Source organism: Theropithecus gelada, chromosome 5 (assembly GCF_003255815.1).
Source record: "Theropithecus gelada isolate Dixy chromosome 5, Tgel_1.0, whole genome shotgun sequence".
Lineage (NCBI taxonomy): Eukaryota > Metazoa > Chordata > Mammalia > Primates > Cercopithecidae > Theropithecus > Theropithecus gelada.
Window position 1 is genome coordinate 146,904,138 of NC_037672.1, and position 7,523 is coordinate 146,911,660.

The 7,523-nt window shown below is 38.5% G+C and overlaps 1 non-coding gene across 1 annotated transcript; it reads left to right on the forward strand.

Annotated features, from left to right (window-relative positions):
- Positions 1 to 6,994: 6,994 nt before the first annotated feature.
- LOC112625543 lies at positions 6,995 to 7,102 on the forward strand. The gene has a single exon (XR_003119635.1). It is a non-coding gene; the product is annotated as a U6 spliceosomal RNA (small nuclear RNA).
- Positions 7,103 to 7,523: the final 421 nt, after the last annotated feature.

The following is a 7,523-nucleotide window of genomic DNA, read 5'->3' on the forward strand; positions in this document are numbered from 1 at the left end:
TATTCAGGAGACCCATCTCACATGCAGAGACACATATAGGCTCAAAATAAAGGGATGGAGGAAGATCTACCTAGCAAATGGAAAAAAAAAAAAAAAAGGCAGAGATTGCAATCATAGTCTCTGATAAAACAGACTTTAAACCAACAAAGATCAAAAGAGACAAAGAAGGCCGTTACATAATGGTAAAGGGATCAATTCAACAACAAGAGCTAACTATCCTAAATATATATGAACCCAATACAGGAGGACCTAGATTTATAAAGCAAGTCCTTAGAGACTTACAAAGAGACTTAGACTCCCACACAATAATAATGGGAGACGTTAACACCCCACTGTCAACATTAGACAGATCAACGAGACAGGAAGTTAACAAGGATATCCAGGAATTTAACTCAACTCTGCACCAAGCGGACCTAATAGACATCTACAGAACTCTCCACCCCAAATCAACAGAATATACATTCTTCTCAGCACCACATCGCACTTATTCCAAAACTGACCACATAGTTGGAAGTAAAGCACTCCTCAGCAAATGTGAAAGAACAGAAATTATAACAAACTGTCTCTCAGACCACAGTGCAATCAAACTAGAACTCAGGATTAAGAAACAATCAAAGCTGCTCAACTACATGGAAACTGAACAACCTGCTCCTGAATGACTACTGGGTACATAACGAAATGAAGGCAGAAATAAAGATGTTCTTTGAAACCAATGAGAACAAAGACACAACATACCAGAATCTCTGGGACACATTTAAAGCAGATGGATTCACAGCTGAATTCTACCTGAGGTACAAGGAGGAGTTGGTACCATTCCTTCTGAAACTATTCCAATCAATAGAAAAAGAGGGATGCTCCTTATCTTATTTTACGACGCCAACATCATCCTGATACCAAAGCCTGACAGAGATACAACAAAAAAAGAGAATTTTAGACCAATATCCCTGATGAACATTGATGCAAAAATCCTCAGTAAAATACTGGCAAACCAAATCCAGCAGCACATCAAAAAGCTTATCTACCTTGATCAAGTGGGCTCCATCCCTGGGATGCAAGGCTGGTTCAACATATGCAAATCAATAAACGTAATCCAGCATATAAACAGAACCAAAGACAAAAACCACATGATTATCTCAACAGATGCAGAAAAGGCCTTTGACAAAATTCAACAGCCCTTCAGGATAAAAACTCTCAATAAATTTGGTATTGATGGAACATATCTCAAAATCATAAGAGCTATTTATGACAAACCCACAGCCAATATCACACTGAATGGGCAAAAACTGGAAGCATTCCCCTTAAAAACTGGCACAAGAGAGAGATGCCCTCTCTCACCACTCCTATTCAGCATAGTGTTGGAAGTTCTGGCCAGGGAAATCAGGCAAGAGAAATAAATAAAGGGTATTTGATTAGGAAAAGAAGAAGTCAAATTGTCCCTGTTTGCAGATGACATGATTGTATATTTAGAAAACCCCATCGTCTCAGCCCAAAATCTCCTTAAGCTGATAAGCAACTTCAGCAAAGTCTCAGGATACAAAATCAATGTGCAAAAATCACAAGCATTCTTATACACCAATAATGGAGAGCCAAATCATGAATGAACTCCCATTCACAATTGCTTCAAAGAGAATAAAATACCTAGGAATCCAACTTACAAGGGATGTAAAGGACCTCTTCAAGGAGAACTACAAGCCACTGCTCAATGAAATAAAAGAGGACACAAACAAATGGAAGAACATTCCATGCTCATGGATAGGAAGAATCAATATCGTGAAAATGGCCATACTGCCCAAGGTAATTTATAGATTCAATGCCATCCCCATTAAGCTACCAATGACTTTCTTCACAGAATTGGAAAAAAACTACTTTAAAGTTCATATGCAACCAAAAAGGAGCCCACATTGCCAAGACAATCCTAAGCCAAAAGAACAAAGCTGGAGGCATCATGCTACCTGACTTTGAACTATACTATAAGGCTACAGTAACCAAAACAGCATAGTACTGGTACCAAAACAGAGATATAGACCAATGGAACAGAACAGAGCCCTCAGAAATAATACCACACATCTACAACCATCTGATCTTTGACAAACCTGACAAAAACAAGAAATGGGGAAAGGATTCCCTATTTAATAAATGGTGCTGGGAAAACTGGCTAGCCATAAGTAGAAAGCTGAAACTGGATCCTTTCCTTACACCTTATACAAAAATTAATTCAAGATGGATTAGAGACTTAAATGTTAGACCTAAAATCATAAAAACCCTAGAAGAAAACCTAGGTAATACCATTCAGGACATAGGCATGGGCAAGGACTTCATGTCTAAAACACCAAAAGCAATGGCAACAAAAGCCAAAATTGACAAATGGGATCTAATTCAACTAAAGAGTTTCTGCACAGCAAAAGAAACTACCATCAGAGTGAACAGGCAACCTACAGAATGGGAGAAAATTTTTACAATCTACTCATCTAACAAAGGGCTAATATCCAGAACCTACAAAGAACTCAAACAAATTTACAAGAAAAAAACAAACAACCCCATCAAAAAGTAGGCGAAGGATATGAACAGACACTTCTCAAAAGAAGACATTTATGCAGCCAACAGACACGTGAAAAAATGCTCATCATCACTCGCCATCAGAGAAATGCAAATCAAAACCACAATGAGATACCATCTCACACCAGTTAGAATGGAAATCATTAAAAAGTCAGGAAACAACAGGTGCTGGAGAGGATGTGGAGAAATAGGAACACTTACACTGTTGGTGGGACTGTAAACTAGTTCAACCATCATGGAAGATAGTGTGGTGATTCCTCAAGGATCTAGAACTAGAAATACCATTTGACCCAGCCATCTCATTACTGGGCATGTACCCAAAAGATTATAAATCATGCTGCTATAAAGACACATGCAAACGTATGTTTATTGCGGCACTATTCACAATAACAAAGACTTGGAACCAACCCAAATGTCCATCAGTGACAGACTGGATTAAGAAAATGTGGCACATATACACCATGGAATACTATGCAGCCATAAAAGAGGATGAGTTCATGTCCTTTGTAGCGACATGGATGCAGCTGGAACCCATCATTCTCCGCAAACTATCGCAAGAACAGAAAACCAAACACCGCATGTTCTCACTCATAGGTGGGAATTGAACAATGAGATCACCTGGACACAGAAGGGGAACATCACACACCGGGGCCTGTTGTGGGGTGATGGTAGGGGCGAGGGATAGCATTAGGAGATATACCTAATGTAAATGACGAGTTAATGAGTGCAGCACAACAACATGGCACATGTATACATAGGTAACAAACCTGCACTTTGTGCACATGTACCGTAGAACTTAAAGTGTAATAAAAAATAAATAAATAAATAAAAGAAACTCAGTTTGAGTATGGGCTATGTTGCTTACTAGTTATTTTAACTTGGACAAGTCATTAGCCTGTCTGAAGCCCAATTTTTCATCACTAAAGTGAAGCTGTTAATGCAGTCATGTCTTCCACATACCTTTTGGGGTACGATGATCAAGTTTGATAACATATGTGAAAATATTTATAAATTATAAAATATTAGCTATTATATGCTGAGGAAAAACAGCATATATTCAATTATAAATTTCTGCAGCTGGAATTTCTTACACTAAAACATTTTAATGTTCCATAAAAATCCCAGCTTCCACCTGCAAGACTCTCTGGCTTTGCTACACAGGGTTACATTTTAAAGATAAAACCATTCCCTAATTATGGTTGCTTGCTACGTTATAAAATTAACTGTTTTGCTTTAGTGCAGAGTTTAGCAGCTGGTTCAACCTTAATGCTTTTTACTCAGACCACACACTGTGGCGTAATATCCTTCATTTTATTCCAGTGTTTCACAATCATTTTATACTTAATTGTCCTTTACAGTATTTCTGTGTTAAAAAAATTTTTGGAGGTTAAGTGAAGCATATTGTAGAACCAGGGGCCACCAAACAATCAGAACCTTCACTTTTCCTAACGAGTCATTCAACAATACTGTAAAAATAAAACTGTTCAACATCAAAGCTGAGATATGAATTTAAATTATTTATAAAGCAGAAGGGAAGGATTAGGTATTGCTGAAACAAAAAGATTTTGCACTTGCAGTATGTTAAATGATTTTACATGCACAGTATGTTTTTAAAAGTTTACTGATCCCACATTTAGTAATAAACTCCATGGGATGTCTGGCAGAAATCCCCCGCCACAACAGTTTACGCCGACCATCTGTGTCTGCAAGAAGCTTCCAGATATTCTGCCACCTGATTCACTGTCCCAACTCTTCTCACTTCTATTCACAGGCTTCTTTTAATTTTCATCATATACTATATCTACCCTGAGAGGAAGAAAATATTACCAAAACAGTACAGTGTTACATATTTCTGAAACCAAAATAAGATGGGAGAACTTTTAACAACCAATTCAATTTGTAATGGATTGATGAATCTCTTGCTCTTCAGAGTGAGGCTGTATCAGTAACACAGAATATCACAGAAGGAAGGATCTTTACAGACTGTCTAGTTCACTGCCTTCCTTTGACAGATAAGGAAACTGAGGCCCAGTAAGTCAGATGCTTGCCTGAGGCCCCACAGACTGATGCCAGGGAGCAGGGAAGAGAGTGTGAGGTGCAGCTAAACCCCCAGCATTAGCATTTTTCAACGTACCATTCAAATTCAGCTGTCCTACATCACTAGTGACTGCCTTGGTTCCAGATCCAAAGACCAGCCTATTGATTCCCAGTCTGGCTTTGGAGAGTAGACCTACCTAATAAGAAGGAACAAATTTACAACTAAGTAAAGGCTATCTGCAAAGACCTCTTTTCACTGACCCTCAGCACCAAATCTCCCCTCATCCAGTGCCTCCAAACTCTTGACTCCAGACCAGTGGAAAGCACACAAGCTTTGGCATTGAGACTCCAGAGTTTCAAGTCTCAGTTCTGCTATTCAGCAATCTGCCCTAGGGCATGTTGCTAACCACTCTTATACCTCCATTTCCTTCTTTCTAAAATAGGCTTAACACTCTCACTTGTTAGGGCTCTGTGAGATTTTAATGAGACATAGTTTTGGAAGTGTAAGTAATCAGTGGCTTAATAGAACCACAGGATTGTCATAGGCATTAAGGAAATATCTGATTGAACACTACAAAGGGAGTTCTAAAAATTCTGTCAAGTTTCTCAGTGTTTGCAAGAGAGCAATTCTGCGATTTTGTATAATCTCACTACTACTCTCTACTCCAGCATTCATTTACCTAAAAGAATTAGGGCCTATTATGTGAAAAAATAACAACCCATTGCAAGACTGCTTCTGTCGATAATGATCTCGATGTAAGAGGGGCAGAATAAGTCAATAAATCTGTTTCCATATCTCACCTGTTCACTACCTGGATATTGGCCAGGCTACTCTTGGGGATCCCCAATTATTTGCAGATTGTTCAAATCTCTCCTGGGGCCATAAATACGAGAAGGAGAGTCTACAACTTTTCTTTGTAATTTAAACTAAAATCAAAAAATTTTTCACTATAAACAGTTGAGTAACCATGGGTCAGGGGTGGTGAGGATGCTTATTGCTAAGGAAAGTAACTTCAGCCTTGGCCTGTACTCAAAATTAATCCCATCCATCATCACTCATTTTAATACTCTAGTATTCCATGTTAAGGTTGGTGAGTACTTACAGGTTTAAGAGGAGCTGAATGAAAAGAGAAAGTTGAGTTTAGAAATACAGTAGTTTCTACTTATACTCAGTTTTGCTTTCCACAGTTTCAGTTACCCACAGTCAACTGCAGTCCTAAAAGACTATATTGAAAACTCCAGAAATAAACAATTCATAAGTTTTAAATTGATAGCTGTTCTAAGTAACATGATGAAATCATAAGCTGTCCTGTTTCATACCACTTGGGACACGAGTCATCCCTTTGTCCAGTGTATCCATGCTGTAGAGGCCACCCATCCACTAGGCACTCAGCAGCTCTCTCTGTTATCAGATCAACTGTTGCAGTATCTGAGTGCTTGTGTTCGTGTACCCTTTATTTTAATTAATAATGGCCCCAAAGCACAAGAGTAGTGGTGGTGGCATAGTGTTATAATTGTTCTATTTTATTATTAGCTATTATTAATCTCCCAAGGTGCCTAACTTATAAATCAAACTTTATCATAGGTATGTATGTATAGAAAAAAAAAAAAAACCATGGTATATATGTGATTTGGTACTATCCATGATTTTAGGCATTCACTGGGGGTCTTGAAACATATCCCCTTGTAAAAGAGGAAACTGCTATAGCCAGTTCGTATCTGCTGCACAGAGGAAGTCTATTAAACACACTTCTAATATTCTGTCATCTTGAACTTTTATAGGTCCCTGGATTTAATGATTAAGATTTTGCCACACTGAAAATTGTGGCAACGGTTGTAACAATTCCAAATTAAATTAGTGCAAACATAGTAAAGAGAATTGAGAAGAGAGCTAACTAGCTAATGAATAATTTTATGAAGTGTCAGAAGCAGCTGACAAGAAAATAATATTAATTAATACCAACTGGCTTCTTAAAACATATCTAACAGCCCCTCTTGGGATACGTGATTACTGGGTCACAGCCCACAGATTCACATGGCATTTGGAGTGAGTCCTGCATCTCTCAACATTCTGGACTGTGAAGAACCCTCAGATGGAGCAATGATCTCACTCAGCGTAAATTGTGCCAACCCTTGGGTAACTCCCCCATCCTGTATTCTCTGGAGAGATGCCACCTCCCAAAAACCGTGGAGTGTAACACATTAATGTCTCAGAAGGTGGGAGGTGGAGGGGGGGTTGTAGATTTTCTCTGTTAAAATGTTAATACAATTATATGAGTTTAAATGTTTAAAGGAAGATAATTAGGACTTTTCAGGGCAAGTTGATGATTTTCTTTTTTTCTCAATAACTTCTTTAACTAATTGCAAAAGTAATGCCCATTTGGAGGTGATAGAAAAAGAAGTGCTTGCTTCAGCAGCACATATACTAAAACTTTAACAGTACAAAGAAGAATTAGCATGGCCCCTGCACATAGATGACATGAAAATTTGTGAAGCATTACATTTTTTTTAATAAAAAATAAATTAAGGAAAAGCCAAAAGAAATGAAATTAAATTCACCAATAATCCCCTCCATTCTGAAATGACCATTATATTAATTTATTATGAATTTGGCAATGTGGAAGTTGAACCAGGACTACGATGACAAGACTCGGGGCAAGAGGAAAACTTTGGCTAAGCCAGAAACACAATGATGCTCGGGGCAAGAAGAAAAAGGGCTAAAAAAATTTTTTTTTTTTTTTTTTTTTTTGAGACGGAGTCTCGCTCTGTCGCCCAGGCTGGAGTGCAGTGGCCGGATCTCACCTCACTGCAAGCTCCGCCTCGTGGGTTCCCGCCATTCTCCTGCCTCAGCCTCCCGAGTAGCCGGGACTACAGGCGCCCGCCACCGAGCCCGGCTAGTTTTTTGTATTTTTTAGTAGAGACGGGGTTTC